Source organism: Bos grunniens, chromosome 1 (assembly GCF_055505025.1).
Source record: "Bos grunniens cultivar Pamir isolate PY7600 chromosome 1, Bosgru_T2T1.0, whole genome shotgun sequence".
In the NCBI taxonomy this organism is placed as follows: domain Eukaryota; kingdom Metazoa; phylum Chordata; class Mammalia; order Artiodactyla; family Bovidae; genus Bos; species Bos grunniens.
The window spans coordinates 68,888,936-68,906,101 of NC_141165.1; the positions used below are offsets into that span (position 1 = coordinate 68,888,936).

The following is a 17,166-nucleotide window of genomic DNA, read 5'->3' on the forward strand; positions in this document are numbered from 1 at the left end:
AATGTTTATTCTCAACTTCACTTTCCATGTAAAAACACCAATTTGCAAAAGGAATTCTCTCTCCTGTAGTTAAAAAGAATTTGGCAATGTGATCCAGTAGGCAGGGTGGTGTCGATCTCAGTCTCGGTAAGGAAGTCTGAGCCCTCTCTCTCTCTTTTTAATATGAGAATTTGAAAGCAGTGGGGAACTGATGTTGGACCTATCACAGCATTGCTAACAGACAGCCTATTACAGTATTTAATAAAAACAGAAACAGCGTGCCCATCATAGGCTAATAAATCCTACCTCCTGCACGCTTTAAAAACAGTAAGAAGCAGCTTTAACGGAGCTTCAGATAACTAATTTCAAGCATGGCTGTCTAGCGTGCCTGTCACTCCTATTGTCCTTCCAAACTCTTTCAGACATTTTGAGCAGGGAGTATTAAAGCTATGAGTTAGCAAGGGTTGTGACATTAATGGTTCAGGAAGGCTTTAGGCACAAGAGGTAATGATGATTACCGGTGGCTATTTGGAGGACTGCACTGGATCGCTGTCATTAAAAATTAAGCGTGGCTTTTGAGGAAGATGTGACAACTACCGGAGGTAGGATTTGCTTGTAAAACAAAGGAATCTGTTGCTGTTTCGTGCTTTTTTGTTTGCTCTGTGCTGTGTGGGTCGTGAATTGCAGGCAGGTGCAGAGTGAGAAGCAGGAAGGGGAGAGAGGGAGTGGGAGACCGATCTGCTTAAAGCAAAACACAGTGGATACTATTATGTTTTATGGCAGCAATGCCTCGAGAACAAACTGGCTCCAGACTCTTAGCCTGCTGAGTGTGCATTCCACGTTGCTTTTCCCATGGAGTAGAATGCTTAGAGGTCACGGAGAAAACAGTTTGCTTCTTATCTGTGGTGCCAGCTGGGCTGTTGGTAGGGTTGAGCGAGGACTTTGGTGGGTGGGAGGCATAAAGGTCCGAGAAAAAAAAAGAGGAAGCTGTCCTTAAGACTTGAAACCTGTTAGATAAATATTTTATTCCTATGATCAGTGTGTTTTGATAGCCAGAGACTAATTTTTTTTAAGGGAAATTAGAAGATTACGGTGGATTTCCCTGATAAAATTACTTTGAATTTTATCTATTATAAAAGAAAATTGGGTACCTTCATCCATTTTGCATATTGAAAGGCTGATCCACACTGTATAAATGGTTTGGTTAAAGCAGATCAAGAGTTTTGCACTAAAGAAGGGGCTTTCTCTCTGTTCCTGCTCTTGCTTTTAAACAACTGCCAGGGCTGCAGATGGAAATGGTGATTTGTTAGAGGTTATGGACTTGGTTCAGTTTTTTTTTTCCTTTTTTTTTTTTAAAGAACAGCATAAAAGCACAGTCCTCCTTGTGAGATGAGAGGGGCAGTTGGGTTCCAAAGTCCAGTGGATAATGAGTGGATTTGCAGGGGGAACTTACACTGCTTTGTACTTTATTATGGGATCAGTATAGCTCAATCAGCAAAGGAAATGTCAGGAAATCATAAGCTTTTTTTTTTTTTTAAGCAAAAAATGCAATGATCAAAAGCCAGTGTTTCTCCAAGTTGATGTATGGTGCAAGTTTCAGTATTTGTCATTGCATGTGACCCTCAATGTGAAGTGGCAGAAACGTAGTGACTGAATTGCTCCGTGCTATTGTGTTATTTCTCTATTAGACTTCACAAACTCCAAGATGTAAGGATGTTACTTTAGGTTTTGAAAAACTATATTCTGATGCATTGTTTTGGTTATAATGAATGGTGAAGATACATAGAATAATTGTATATTCATAAAAGAATGTACTATTTTTCAGTATATCTCAAACTTCTATAGTAATGTAGTATTAAGTAGAAATAAAAGTGACAGACAATTATGTTTTCAGCTAAATACTAGAATCAAGGCTAAGTGGGGCTTTTTCTCTTCTATGATGCAGTTGAGTTTGCAAATTTGTGACTTCTGTGTATTCACAAACACAAAGTTGAAATCATTGCCCTGTAGTGTGTGGCATCTATGCTTAAAGTTGTGTGTTCCTTTATCCTAATAGTGTGATGATTGTTACTGAACCAAACTCCCTTGGCTAGTCTTTATGTGACCAAGAGCACATGTCCAAAAAACAATCGTCAGAATATCTAGTGCAATTGAGGGGTATGACATTGTTTTCTGCTTCTCTGGGGCTAGTGGAATGTGTGACCTTGACCTTGTAAAGTCTCATTCTCTAGCCAATTGTGTTCACCAGTCAAGAGCTCATATACAGAAAAAGAGAGCTCATAATACATAGACAGAAACACACACATTTAGTCACTACTGTCAGATTACAACTGAATATTGTTTCTATTGTTTTCATTAGTTCTGGTTTTACCAATATCTTCTGAATCTAATCTAATTAGGCAGTTATTTTAGAGGCAATCTAAGACATCAAAGTTGTTAACAGAAGAAATTATTTTGCAGTGGTCATACCCATAACATTTTACTGATCAACTAAAATCACTTTTCATAATTTTTACAGATTTGTGGGGAAAGGCTCTATATAATATTTTGGTGGTGTATTTGTTTATACTGAAATCCCTACACCATGAAAATTACAGGGGAAATATGATGATTTTTTTTCTTTCTCTGGTAGGGAAAGCCAAACCAAGTAATTTAGTCAAAATAACCTATTTTGTGTTACAAGTTAATTTCATTACCTGTTTATATAAATAGATATCAACCAAAACATTTCCAAATATCCTTTCCTTTTAGTTTCTGCTACATCTAGTAATGAAAAAGCAACAATGCTCCAGTTACACAGAAAGCAAGTGTGAAATCTACCCTGACATGAAAAAATAAGCAAAGCTTTGGTCAGACTTTTTTTTCTCAGTCCCCACGGGTAACCCAGCCCTTGTATCAGTCACCAAGACACAAGTTACTAAGGCCAGTCTCATCATCTTTCTTCTCTGTTCCTCTCATATACACACCCAGTCATCATTCTACTTTATCAGTAGATATCAGACCAGACGTTTCTCAAACTAGCACAATCTTCTCTTTGATCATCTCTCTCCTTGTACCAAAATATGAAAATTAAATCTAAAAATATTCCTGCTATTATATAAAATTAAACAGAAGACCACAATAATGTACATATAATCCTGATTTTGATATATATGTGTGTGTGATAAAAAACTAGAAAAAAGCTGCACCAAAATGTTGGCAGTAGTTATCTCAGTGTGGTATTATTGATGTATTTTATTCTTTTTATTTATTTGTTGTGAAGATTTTTAGAGTTCTTAATATTTTTTCAAAAAGAAAATATATTAATTGTCAAAGATTACCATCAAAATTTATCCATGTTTTTTTCCCAACCATGCTGACATCTTTTCTCATTATCATACATTATATCACACACTATGTCTTCCCCCTAAATTCCAAAGTAATTTTTTGATCCAAGCAAGACTGAGTAGAAATTCTATTTCCTATTAGACACCTTCCTCCTTGGGTTTCTTGTAACATCATGAAAAATTCAGCATCACCTTTTCTCAGAGACTGATTCCTACCTCAACTTAGATTTCTTAGAAAAGGACAATGTGTGTGTGTGTGTGTTTAATTCTATAGACAGAGTAATTTTTTTAATATCCATCATTTACTGGTTCCTCATTATCTCCTAAATGTTGAAATGTTGGACTGATTCGTGACTCAGTTATAAATCCCTTTTTTATCTCTACTGTTGTTCAGTTGCTAAGTTGTGTCCGACACCGTGCAGCGCCACAGACTGCAGTGCGCCAGGCTTCCCTGTCTCTTGTCTATATACTTACTCCTAAATGAGTCTCAGGTCCTTAGAAACTATAAACATCTCACAAATTCTAATTCCTAACCTAGACTTTTCCCCTAACTTCCAAACTTACATATTCAATTTCTTACAAAACTTAAATGCCTTATAAGCACCTTATACTTAACATGCTGAAAGTCAAATTTCTGAATGTTTCCTCCCATATTTCCCCCATGTATGTAAGTAGAAACTCTATTCTTCTACTTACTTGAGTCCTATTTGAATCTTCTCTTCCCTTGACACACCACAAATAATCCCATTGCCTCCACCTTTAAACTGTACCTAGAATTCAACTACTTCAATATTCCCACTATAACCACTCTGGGCAAGTTATCACCAACTCTTAGTTTACTACAATGTTTTCACCACTGATCTTTTGCTTCGTCCTCCCTGTGCTCCCATGTACCTATTCTATTCTGTACCCAACATCAGTGGACATTTCAAAATTGGTTATATCATAATATCTTTTGCTCAGAAGTCTCCAATATCTTCCCATCTTATTTTACAGATAAAACCCAAATCCTTCCAATGGCATACAGGCCATGCATGATCAGCAGCTGGGTTCCTCTCTGGCCCCTTCTGCTATGACTGTACTTCATTTCAGCCATACTGACCTCCCGGCTATTCCTCAAACATGCCACACACTCAAACCCCAGAGCCTTTAACGTTTCTGTGCTTGCAAAATTCTTCCCTCCATAGCTATTGATTAAGTTTCTCACTTTCTTCTGGTCTCAGCCAAATGCCACTTTGTCAGAGAAGACTTCCCTGAAAACCTTGTTTCAAATCACACCCCTTGCACAGTTCTGATTCCTAGTCCCCTGATTTTTCTCTATAGTATACCAAAGAATTCCTCCACATATTGTACGTTGAGTTTTTATTGCCTGTCTCTCTCCTATTAGAATGTAAATGCTATGAGAGTAAGGACTTTGTTTTGTTCCCTGATGTATCCTATAGCACCAATAGTCAAGTGAATGAATAAACTGTTGAATGTAGGAACTGAACGTTTTCCCCCATCAAAATCCATTGTGTTAGGCTCCACGCAGAAGTTTTTCAACCTCAGGGTCTAATCTTTATGTCATAATATCTTTTCTTTTTTTCAAAAAAAGATACTGAACACCTTGAAGAAAGTCAAGGAGATTTATCAAGATGATTTTCTTTTTCCTGTCTACATAGGAAGGAAAATAATCACATCACTGATCCCAATCTATGTCAAAGCAAATAAAAATTCAATTTGCCTCAATTTGATCTTATCCAAAAGTTGACTTCTATTTCAAAAAGGCATCTTCACAGATCTCTATAAATGACTGAGGACACAGACGCATCCTCCGTTTCCTGTGCTCTTCTGGTGATGGGGAAGGGGTGGCAAAGCTAGGTTGAAAGGTACAAGTGGAGTCAGTATGCCTCCCTGAGCCTACAAGGCCCGGTGTCCTGTGTGGCACTAGGAATCAATCAATAACAATCAACAACTGTACTATTCGCTTACATGCATTTCTTTCTCTCAAAATCAGCATGATCAGTCTCCTGGTCTGGTTAACAGTGATCTCTTTACCACTCATAAAGTACACATTTTCAAATAAGCTGTAACAAAAGAATCTTATTTTCCCAATTGAGTACAAATAATAATTCCCAGTATTTCTTGAATGCTCTATAGTGAAGAGAAGTGTAATCTGAAAAGGATATAAAATCTGAGACAAACATAGGCTTTAGGAATAGACAGGTTTGGTCTGAAACTTACCTTTTTCACTTCATAGCTGTGTAACCAGATTTTATTTTTTTATTTTTTTTTTTTATTCTTCCAATTTTATTTTATTTTTAAACTTTACATACAAGTCTCAGTTTCCTCACTGGTAAATGGTGATAATAATACCTACTTCTTTGGGTTAAAGATTAAATGTGATAAAGTATGCCAGTGCCCCCATTAGAGTACTGGGCACAGAGGAGATGCTTAAAAAGTAATAGAGTTCTCATTGTCATTTAATCTTTACAGTGTGTCAGAGTAGTAAATATACTTTTCATTGAACAGGTAAGAAAACCAAGGTGTAGAGAATTTAATCATTAAAACTGCGCAAGGTCAAAAAACTAGTAAGCTATTGAAATTTACTCTCCCTTCAGCCATAGAGACTCCTAATACATAGGATGTCAGATTAACTATCTTTAATATATTTAGTGAGTAAAGGCTGCCAGTGATTAGGGAAATTTTTTTTAAAGGGAGAACCTGAAGAAAAGATTTTTCTCTCCTCTATGACCATGTGTATGCCTCATGGATTCTTTCCTTAAACAAAAAGTAGACTCAAACTGCAATGAAACTACTTAAATGAACGCTAACTTGCTTCTTAAGAAAAACCTCAGTCTCTAGAATGCAGTATAATGCAGCATGGAAACATCAGTTTCACCACCGTGAAGACCCTAGTTTGGATCCCAGATCTGCTCATTCCTGTTGTTTAAACTTGGTTTGAGTCTCCTTTTCCTCAGCAGAATGCAGATAGTCATAGAACACACTGGGGTCATGAGGATTGAGTGAGATAATCTATGCATAGCTGTTAGCCCTGTGCTTGGCACAAATCAAGTACATGACACATATTACCTATCACCACTTTAACTATCATTACCTAAAATGAACTTTAAACATTATATGTATTATGACATGCCCTTTCCAGGTGGTGCAGTGGTAAAGAATCTGCCTGCCAATGTAGGCGATACGGGAGACTCTGGTTCAATCCATGGATCAGGAAGATCTCCTAGAGGAGGAAATGGCAACCCACTCCTATATTCTTGCCTGAAAAATTCCATGGGCAGAGGAGCCTGGTGGCCTACAGTCCATGGGGTCACAAAGAGTCGGACACAACTGAGAGTCTGAGCATGCACATATTATGACACTGAGAGTTTTGATTTCAAGTATCTCTTTAGTTCTTACCTCTTGCTTCTACATGCCTCTAAGCTCATTCAGTAGATATCATTTAAGAGTCATTTAAGCATTTAGACATCATATAAGAATTCAAGGTGTTTGAGCATCTGGTCAGCACTAGAAAAAGAATTTCCTGAAATGTATGACATTTGCTCATTTCTTATTAGAAATAAAATGAGAGATGCAAATTTGGAAAAATCAAGAAAATATCTGCTTTTTGAGCTATGAAACCAAATTTTAAAGATTTGTTTTTAAAGGACTTTAACCAAGTGTCTTTCTTCAGCCTTGTTGAGCTCCAGTTTCAACATTTCCTGTCTTCACTCTGCTTAAGGCTGTATGGGCTGAATTACTGGTAAACTGAATGCATCATCACCCAACATGACTTTTGTGCAGGGCGTGCATGAAATTGGCAATTAGCATTATCAATTATTCTAGATTTATGTTACTAAATTCTTAATGCATAGCAATTTAACTTCATTTAATTGCTCAATAGAAATGAGCACCACCAATTAAACTATTGGGAAACTCAAATACTAATCTACTACATAGGCTAAACTTGAATCAGTTCTGAACTTCATCCTGCACCAAACAACTTCTCAGATCTCATCTTCTTGAAGGTTGGTTTGGGCCAGTAACTGTTGTGTTGTATGGATGTTTCCTTTAATATTTTGTCATTTCTCAAACCCACATGCTTAAGTGCAACTGGTCCCAACAGTGATACATCTCTCCAAAAATGGAGACGTGACATTGTCATAAAAATGTCACAGATTTTCAAGGTTTGATTTTTTAAAAAATCTTCACAAGAAATTGCTCCTTTTTGCTCTAAAATACTCTACATATTTCTACCGTGGCCCTTAGCATACTGTGCTATAATCTTTGGTTCACTTATCTGCTTGCCTCCTCCCCAGTGAAATTCTAAGTCCCTAGAGGTTAAGGACTGGGTCATAGTCATGACAATATTTCCAGTGCCTAGTACAGCTCCTGGCAGTGGCTAATGCTCAATAAGTATTTCTTGAATAAATGAATCAATTGTGTCTGTATTAGATTTCTTTCTTGAATAAATGAGTCAGTGATGTCTATACATACAGCAGAAAGTGAAGAAGAGCTAAAGAGCCTCTTGATGAAAGTGAAAGAGGAGAGTGAAAAAGTTGGCTTAAAACTCAGCATTCAGAATACTAAGGTCATGGCATCTGGTCCCATCACTTTACGGCAAATAGATGGGAAACAATGGGAACAGTGACAGACTTTATTTTGGGGGGCTCCAAAGTCACTGCAGATGGTGACTGCAGCCATGAAATGAAAAGACACTTGTTCCTTGGAAGAAAAGTTATGACCAACCTAGACAGCATACTAAAAAGCAGAGACATTACTTTGCCAACAAAGGTCCATCTAGTCACAGCTAGACTACAGTTTTTCCAGTAGTCATGTATGGATGTGAAAGTTGGACTATAAAGAAAGCTGAACACCAAAGAATTGATGCTTTTAACTGTGGTGTTGGAGAAGTCTCTTGAGAGTCCTTTGGACTGCAGGGAGATCCAACGAGTCCATCCTAAAGGAAATCAGTCCTAGATACTCATTGGAAGGACTGATGCTGAAGCTGAAACTCTGATACTTTGGCCCCCTGATGTGAAGAACTGACTCATTTGAAAAGACCCTGTGCTGGGAAAGATTGAAAGTGGGTGGAGAAGTGGCAACAGAGGATGAGATGGCTGGATGGCATCACTGACTCAATGGACACGAGTCTGAGTAAACTCCAGGAGTTGGTGATGAACAGGGAGGCCTGGCGTGCTGCAGTCCATGGGGTCACAAAGAGTCGAACACAACTGAGTGACTGAACTGAACTAAACTGAACTGATGTCTACACTAGGTTTCTTAGTATCCACTTTGACCCAAGGAGGGTAAATGACCAAGTGGACAACTCAGTCATGCACCTCAGAAACAGAGTGCCGCATGGAAGGAACTGTGTTTTAATAGTGAAGCCTGGCCCTTCCATGGGCTTACTCGCTTCTTGCTCACCTGTTGTCCCACCTCTTTTTACACTTAGGTCCTTTCCGGTGCATTAGTGGCTGTTCCTCCGTCCTTTCCTTGCTACTGTCTATCCAGTCACTACCCTATCTTGTGAAGAGTATGATGGGACGTTCCATTCAAAGCCAACTTGGAGTCTGACAGCCTCAGACAGCAAATTCCTAAACTCCTCCTCATCAAAGCCAGGGTAACAGACGAGCCTGGGTGAGGATTTCAGCTCGCTGGGAGGGGAGGGAATAAATCACTTGTCAAAATACCAAGCCTGTCGACTTCTTAGGAAAGAAAGAGAAGATGCTTATATTACTAGATGGGAAGGCTTTGGTTTGCATTTGCCAGCATTTGTACTAAATGAGGAAAATGTCAGATGAATCCCACATGCAGGTTCCTTGTCATCTTGGTGTTTTCCTGTGTGAAATTAAAACTCTAGAACACTCTGGACATAAAAGCTCATTTTCAGCGTTCAATAATTCCACTTAATGAGTAAAAAAGAATAGTTAGGCAAGTAGTAAAATATATAACTACATTTTAAAGTATAATTTTAGACTAGATAATTAGGTTGCAAACTCTTTGAGAGCAGGCACTATGTTTTTTACAATTCTCAGATGAATAGAACTGTATTAAATATATATCATGCTTTTAAAGTAACTTTTTGACTGATACACACTCCCCTCTTAACGCTATGCTGTTGTTCAGTTGCTCAGTCATATTTGACTCTTTGTGACCCCATGGACTGCAGCATGCTAGGCTTCCGTATTCCCCGAGGCAAAGCCACATTACAGAAGTTATATTACCATGATAAGAATTTAACATCTTATCATTATTTACCAGGCTGCTGGACTGGACATTTAGGGCTCTAGAAACTACACTAGTCTTAATTCCACTGGACCCTCTTCGTGCATGACGGTGTAGACAAGGCTGTTATGGAAGAGGAAGGAAAGAAGGGCTTGTGAATCATGAGGTTGCCCGTTATTCATAGAATTGTATTAACTCACAGGCATTTGCAGTTGGAAATGATTTACAAAACCAACCCATGTAGGCTTCTTCTGAAGGAGGATTCAATTTGGAACTTGGTCAAAACAAAGCCTTTACAACCCTATGCAGGTCTGGGGGATTCCACTGTATTTTGTGACATAGTTCAGGACTTTAAAAATAATTAGTTTGGTTTTGTCAGACTAATTTTTTTATTATTATTATTGTTTAATTTTTTTAACTGGGAAGCTGGTAAAAGTCATGTGCCTGACTCCATAATTCTTATCTACAAAAGTAAAGTATCTTTCAAAGTGAAACTCAGAAAGTTGAAAAATAGGCAGCAATTCAAATGCAAATCTAGAACTTTTCTTGCTCTGCATCAGATGCAGAGGATCAGTGTGGCCATGCTACATAAAGCACTTTATGAGAAGGAGAAAGAAACCCTTGGTAAATCTTTCCCATGACATAATTTTTGAGTTTGGTTGTGTATGAGCACCCAAAAATGTCTGACCATAGGAAGAATTTGTAGCTCTATGAAGCTGAACTATAATTTTCTCAAAGGGATTATATTTCTGAGTAAATCTGGGACCACTGATTTTCTTTGGATATTTTTTAATTTTCCATTTATTCCAAATGAAGAAACTGGAGGCAGGATGGGGAGGGGACAACAAGCTGAAATCCAGAAGAAAATAATACCTAACTTTAGACAAAATTGCAACAGGACTGGTCCAGTTTCTTCCTCTCTGTGAGGATGATCAATGACTGGTTTAACTTCACTTCCTGGTGGTTTTTTTTGATCCTGTGTGGTGCTTGGGAACAGCCATGTGGGGCTCTCTGTGTAGACAACTCAAGGTAACTATTTGCTTTAAAAACATAAAAATAGAACAGCACAGGACTCAATTCTCTGCTGGAATGAATCAAAAGAAAAGAGAGAGGGAAATAAAGTTCATATCAAAAGGAAAAGGAAGGCCTAGATAATATGTTACCAAATTTGAGAAAATCTTTCCAGGTGTATAAAAGACAACAATAGCCCTGATGTGGAGAAAAGTGGCTAGAGAATATCTATTACGACCTGCTTCTCAATCTTCCAGGCCTATTTCCTCATTGACAAGTGGATTTATTATTGCTAAACTGAAACTGAAAAAAGAAAAAAACTTGGTACAAAGAAAACAGAAGATGATTCATGTCTATATGAAAAGTTGCCTGTGTGCAATTTTGATTTCAGATAGTTTAGTAGAAGATTCTTCCCATTGGCCTATGAATGTGTTCAGGTGTCCATGTCCGTGCTTTAAAAAAAAAAAATTCTATTCTCCATCTTCCCACTCTTTATAAGTCCTCATTTTATATCTGCATTCCTTCAAGTATTCATTCATTTATTTAACAAAACTGAGTTGAACTTTCACTGTGGACTAAACACTGTGATGGGTTTGGGGGTTACAATGTTGAGCCAAATCAAAACGAAGCCCTCCCCCTCAACCATGGAGGTGACAGTCCTGAATGAGAAAGATAGTATTCAGATGGTCCCACAAATAAATATACAATCTCAAAGGTAATAAACACTAAGATTATTTAATTGGAGACATTAGGGTAGGGTAGTCAAGGATGTCAGGGAAAGCTCTGAAAAGGTGATGACTGAGTTGTTTAATGAAGAAGCATAAAAGTGAAAGCAAAAGAGCAAGTGTAAAAGCAGCAGAGATGAGAAGAGAAGCTTTCTAGGCAGAGAGAAAGCATGAGCAAAGGCTAACCAATGGCTGTTCACTTATTCAACATCGACCAAGTGCCGTGTGTGTGTGTGTGTGTGTGTGTGTGTGTGTGAGGGTGGGGGGGCGGGGAGAGGGGGAATTTCTGGCCCTCATGGAGCTTGTTGTTGTTCAGTTGCTACGTCGTGTCTGACTCTTTGCAACTCCATCAACTGCAGCATGCCAGGCTTCCCTGTCCTTCACTCTCTACCAGAGTTTGCTCAAACTCATGTCCATTGAATTGGTGATGCCATCCAACCACCTCATCCTCTGTTGCCCACTTCTCCTCCTGCCCTCAATCTTTCCCAGCATCAGAGTCTTTTCCAATGAGTCGGCTCTTCACATCAGGTAGTTACATTCTAATGAAAATTAGTAAATTAAAAAATTAGTAAATAGATAAAAAGGAAGCCTGTTAGAGAGAGTAGATGAGGACTGTGCCTCTAATAGATGGCCAGTATGGCTGGAGGGCAGGAATCAAGCAACATGTAGTTAAAGATAAGGCTGGAAAGGCAGGAAGAGCTTGGCTAGTTAGGACCTTGCTGGCCATGTTAAGTGTTTGTGCTCTTTATTCTAAAAGCAGTGGAAAAGTATTCACGATGTTAAACAGGGGGCTGACTAGATACTTGTGCTTTGCAAAGGTATCTCTGCTGCAATGTGATGATCAAAAGGGAGAAGATCAGGAGTGGACACAGAGAAGCCAGTTGAAAGGCTATAGTGTAATCCATATGATGGTAGCCTGGACCAGGAGGCAGAATGATGGTAGAAAAGTGGACAGATGGGGACGTGTGTAGGCAGTCACATCAGAGAGTTGGTGAGGGGCTTATTTTGAGAGTAGATGGGTGAAGAAGGAGGTGTCAAGGATAACGTTAGATTTCTGGCTTGAATAACTGATAGATGGTGAGGTTATGGAACACTGGAAAGTGACTGGAGTTTGCTTTCATCAAACAACATTTTGAAATTGTGGTTTGTACTTACTGTCTCCGCTTTATGGCTCCTCATTTATTTTTAAGGCACCGGTGCATCATTTCTGACCACACTGCATTCCTGTGACTGCCCTCTTCACCCTTTCTAAGAATCCTTTATCATCCAATTTGTTGACCTTTTCACAACCCCCAGGATTCTTGATCACAGCATTCAAAACTGTGGACTATCCTCTCTCTTTCCCTGTCTCTCTTTCTCTGTCTCTCTTTCTCTCTCTCTGGCTCTCTCTCTAATTTTTTTTTCTCCCTTGAAATCCTTTCTTCCCTTGACTTTAATCATGTTTAACTTCCCAGGTCCCCTACTGCCTTATGATTTTTTCCTATCTTTCCTCTTTACTGGGTCTTCTTTTTCCTTTTCTATCTTTTTACATTCTTTCAGTAATTGAAAGTATTACCTGTCTACACCTATAGCTTAAACCGTCTCTCTAAGTGTGACCTGGCCCCTAAGTCAAGTCCTGTGCTGCCTGCTACCTGGTAGACATTTCCCTGTGGCTGCCATTTTACACTGTGAAATTCATTTGGCAAAACTAAATTCATGTTAAGACCTAATAAACCCACTCTGTTTCATGTTTCTATTCATTGGGCCACTTGTTACCCAGGTTTTGACACCAACCATGGTCTTTGAATCCTTTTCTAACTGTAGACCTAACCAACCTGAGTCCTATTGATTCTTCCTACAAAATATTTTTTACATCTGTGCCTTTTATGCCTCCCTATGCAAATGAGAACCTTCATTCTCACACCTTGGTTATGAGGATAGTTTGCTAGCCAACCTCCTTGCTCCTGGTCTGATTTTTCAAAATGCTGTCCTTAAATCACCTACACAAGAATGACCAGGGAAGTTTTTTAAAAATATCAGTTTATGTGGCTTATGTTTAATCAGAATTTTTTGGGGTGAGACCAGAAAGTTTATTGAACACCCAAAGTAGATCTATTACACATAAATTTTGAGAAAAACTGCTCAACCCTTGCCCAGCCTATTTCTTCTACATTCTCTACATTACCGAGAATGACCTTGGAGCTCCCCTAATCACAGCCCTTCCACGACTCTTGTTTAATCAAGCAAATAAAGTCTTCTCCCAGGATTGGAAATCAAGATTCTCCAATTTCTGGTATCCTGATAAGTTTCCAGCCTAATCTTTACCTTTCTCCTCTCACTCTGTGTTACAAGTTTGCTCCTTGGCCTCATGCATTTCTGACATCCAAAGACGGTCTCTCACCCACTTCACTGTCATCTGTCAAACTCCTACCAGCTCTCCAATGGCCCCTTCTGGATATAAACTTCTTCCATCCCTTTTCCATCTCCTTTACCCTTTGCATTCCTCGCCCTCCAATCTAGAAGGGACTTCTCTCCAGTCTTTGAACTCTTTCAGCAGATTTTACCTTTGGCTAGTTCCTATCACACATTAAAACATTTTTATTGTTTATATTATTCAATTTATAAATTTTATAAAGAGGGGAACTGTATTTTATAAAAAGACAGACTTAAGGAATAAAAAGGTGACTTGAGTTTGAATATCATCTAGTATGTGTCCTTTGGCAAATCATTTAACTTCTCTGAACTTTGTCTCTATTAGTTATATGGGATAGTATCACATACATTACAAGATTTTGTTCAATATAACAAGGTGTCTTTAAAACATTGAGCCATGTGAAATTTCCTATATTCAGTTATTTTCACCTACAGAAAAATGGTCATTTTATTAGTAGTAGTCATCTATATTTTAGAATGTGCTGTGCTGTGCTTAGTCACTCAGTTGTGTCTGCCTCTTTGTGACCCCATGGACTGTAGCCTGCCAGGCTTCTCTGTTCATGGGGATTCTCCAGGTAAGAATACTGGAATGGGTTGCCATGCCCTCCTCCAAGGGATCTTCCTAACCTAGGGATTGAACCCAGGTCTCCCACATTGCAGGTGGATTCTTTACCATCTGAGTCACCAGGGAAGCCCAAGAATATTGAAGTGGGTAGCCTATATCCCTTCTCCAGGGGATCTTCCCGACCCAGGAATCAAACCAGGGTCTCCTGCGTTGCAACTGGATTCTTTACCAGCTGAGGTTCCTGAGAAGCCTATATTTTAGTATACTTTTATTTAAAATATTCTTGTGTCCCATATTATGCTTTGCATTCACTTCATACCCCATCCCCTTGCCCACTGAATATGTGTATATAACCCCTTGCCCACTGAATATGTGTATATAACCCCTTGCCCACTGAAAGTATCAAACTATTGTTGTTTAGTTGCTCAGTCATGTCTGACTCTTTTGAGACCCTATGGACTGTAGCCTGCCAGGCTTCTCTGACCATGGGATTTCCCCAGGCAAGAATATTGGAGTGGGTTGCCATTTCCTTCTCCAGGGGATCTTACAGACCCAGGGATCAAACCTGCATCTCCTGCTTGGCAGGCAGATTCTTTACCCCTGAGCCATCAGGGAAGCCCTATCTATCTGTATATCTTTGTTATTGGCCTGAAGAGATAGAGAGAAAAGAACATTGCACAACATGAAGCAGGCAAACTATTAATCTCCCTCAGTGGTTGCCCTTGCCTGTTCCTTTTTCAAAGCAGGTGAACAAATAGCAATGTTAACAATAAGCTAAAGCAAGCTCTTTTCTAATGAGAGAATTCTGTTAAATAAAGGTCAGCAGGAAAAGTAATAACACTCATTGTCTCTTGTTTATGGTCCACCTGCACATCACACAAACTTGCTCAAATTTCTCTCCTGAGCATTACCTAACCTAGAGTTTATCTAAATCAAATTACACTCCACCCTGGCTGGGGTTCTTTACCATTAATACACTAATCAGAACAGCAATGATGTTTTCAGATGCAACCTCTAAGGAAAATATGCACATTTTATCTCTTAAGCTGTCTTTCTCTACCCCTGCAATACTATGAAAAAGTCTCTGGACCAGTTAACCCAAAGGAAACTCTTAGTTTGAGAAAATCATGGTTATGTTGTTATAAAGGTAAATGAACAAGGAAGGAAGGAGTTTATGTTGTTTGTATGTTCTTACTTAATGGTGACTCTTTAGACTTAGCAGCCCAAAGAGAATTTTCTGTCTAATGTTCCCTTCGTAGAAAAATAATTTGTTTCAGCAAGGCATTATGCTAAAGGAGGTCCTCCAGGAGATTACAAATTTATCAGAAATTATTTCAAGTTGCAGGAGTTAAGAATGAGACAAATGCCTTAAGAAATGTACAGAGTACTTTGAGTATTTTAATAGAGAAATACTACAAATAGAAGCTAGTGTAAGTGAAAGAAAATGAAAGTCGCTCAGTCGTGTCTGACTCTTTGTGACCCCATGGACTATAGTGCATGGAATTCTCCAGGCCAGAATACTGGAGTGGGCAGCCTTTCCCTTCTCCAGGGGATCTTCCCAACCCAGGAACTGAACCAGGGTCCTGCATTGCATGGGGATTCTGTATCAACTGAGTTATGAGGGAAGCCCCAAATAGAAGCTAGGAGAGGACAAAACCCCAAGAAGAAACTGCAGGGTTAACAGGGTTTCAATCTCTCTACAGCAATTATGTGACAGTTAAGTTACACTAAGCAAGTTAGTTCACATCTATGTGCCTCAGTTTCCTCTTCCGTAAAACAGGGCCATAATACACCTAGAGAATTTGTGTAAGTCACACAGCATCACAATGCAAGGGAGCTAGCACAGTACCGCACTCAGTGGCCCCTCAAAAAACGGCCCCTCTTGCTTTCATTAATGTGGGAGTAAGTCATCGTGTCAAATATTACAGAGTTCAAAGAGGTAGAAGGGCTTTGGATTCTGTGATTTGGGATTGTGAAGTAGGAGATCATTTTCCAAAACAAAGGTAGAGCATTAAAATCAGTTTCAATGGCATAAAAAGACTGAGCAGATGGTGAGGAAGCAGACCATTCTTTAAAGGAAATTTTCCCCCAAAGGAAAGCAAGACTGAGAGCAGCTGACAAAGAGCCAATAGGGACATAGGTTCTTTCTTTTGATAGGCTGGCCACGAGGGCCTCTTGGTAGTTGATGAACAAGCATCTTAATTTTCAGGTAACATGTTGAATTCACACTGAATTCATCTCCTAGAAGTCCTATAACTCTGGGCAGTGGGCATTATCACTCTCATTTTAAGACAGGGAAACTGAAGTCCAAAGACATTGAAAGTCCTGCCCCAAGTCCCAGAGCAAATAATTGCAGAATCATCATTCCAGCCAGTTCCTCTGACTCTAACCCCTGGGCCACATTGCCTGCCTAAATATGGACCCATCACCTCTGCCTGTGGAGCCTGTTTCACCAATCACAGACATTTCCAGAGAAGATTTGGAGACAATAACCATGGAGAAATATTACCTCGTTTTTGATATGGTCACTGCTAACAAGACCTTAAAAATGTCCACAATGATACACACCATTTATCGAGCACTTTGTAGATGGCAGGCCCTTTATACAATATCGACTGTAGCTTGTGAGCCCATAGTAAGTTCAAGGCATTGTGCTAAGCATTTGACACACATTCTCTCATGCATACATTAGAACAGCTCCAGGAAATGAGTGCTCATAGTATTCCATTTTATGCTTGAGAAAACTGAGGCTCAGAGAGCAGTGGGCTTGCCCAAGGCAATACAACTTGTAAGTAGTGAAGCTGAGGTTCAAGACAAATCAGGCTGTTTCCCAAATTTTCAGGCATTTTATTTAACATCCACTGGCCATTTGACACATTTGCTGCCCTGGTGCCAACGTGCACAAGCTCCCCTGTGCAGGATGGACAGTGAGGTCCCA

General features: G+C 39.1%; 1 protein-coding gene across 1 annotated transcript in view; it reads left to right on the plus strand.

Moving 5' to 3' along the window:
* The first annotated feature begins 303 nt into the window (after positions 1–303).
* The window catches only part of KCNMB2 (potassium calcium-activated channel subfamily M regulatory beta subunit 2), a 302,287-nt gene continuing 285,424 nt past the window's right edge, over positions 304–17,166 (plus strand). Inside the window, exon 1 of the mRNA XM_086394968.1 lies at positions 304–581. The gene's annotated coding sequence lies outside the window, so the exon portion shown is untranslated. The remainder of the gene's footprint in view (positions 582–17,166) is intronic.